Raw genomic sequence first — 849 nt, forward strand, 5'->3', positions numbered from 1 at the left:
TTATCCAGCTTCACTGAACTTTCAAAAATGATTTGGCACAACTTCCACCACCGAAGTGGAGTAAACTCAAAAATGCTTTGCAGCTGGTTGCTTTATTTTTTTAAGTTGACAACTTTTTTTTTTTACAGTGTCTTATCCTTCTATATGTCTTTGAAAAAGAACTTTGTAACAAGTATTAAAATGAGTTCAATGTAGCTGTAGGAGTATTAAAAAAAACAAATAAAGATGATCATCTTCATTCAGTTGTTCCATTTCTATAGGTTTGGTAACAAAAGCTCTTAATTCCAAAGATAATACAAGCTAATCAGTGTATTCAGTAGGTTGCATTAGTGGCATAAGGTATTGCAAGTATACAACCTGACAATAAAACAATGCATTTACTTTTGATAATTAAGTACTTTTAAAAGCATGTACTTTCGTACTTTTACTTAAAGGGATAGTTCACCCAAAAATTTAAATGTGATGTTTATCTGCTTACCCCCAGGGCATCCAAGATGCAGGTGAGTTTCTTCAGTAGAACACATTTGATGATTTTTAAGTCCAACCGTTGGAGTCAGTCTTATAATGCATGGCAATTGTAACAAAGTCTATGAGCGTAAAAAAAAAACATGCACAGACAAATCCAAATTAAACCCTGCGGCTCCTGACGACACATTGATCTCCTAACACACGAAACGATCGGTTTGTGCCAGAAACCGAACAGTATTTATATAATTTTTTACCACTAATACACCCCTGTCCAACTGTCTTTGTGCGCGCGCACGGCATCCGGTGCATGAGGTGTGTACGCGCTCTGGCGTAGTTTACGTTAATGGGTGTGTTGTCGCGGGAGGAGCAAACGACAGACAC

The sequence above is a fragment of the Sinocyclocheilus grahami genome, unplaced genomic scaffold (assembly GCF_001515645.1).
Source record: "Sinocyclocheilus grahami isolate Dianchi unplaced genomic scaffold, SAMN03320097.WGS_v1.1 scaffold2581.1, whole genome shotgun sequence".
Lineage (NCBI taxonomy): Eukaryota > Metazoa > Chordata > Actinopteri > Cypriniformes > Cyprinidae > Sinocyclocheilus > Sinocyclocheilus grahami.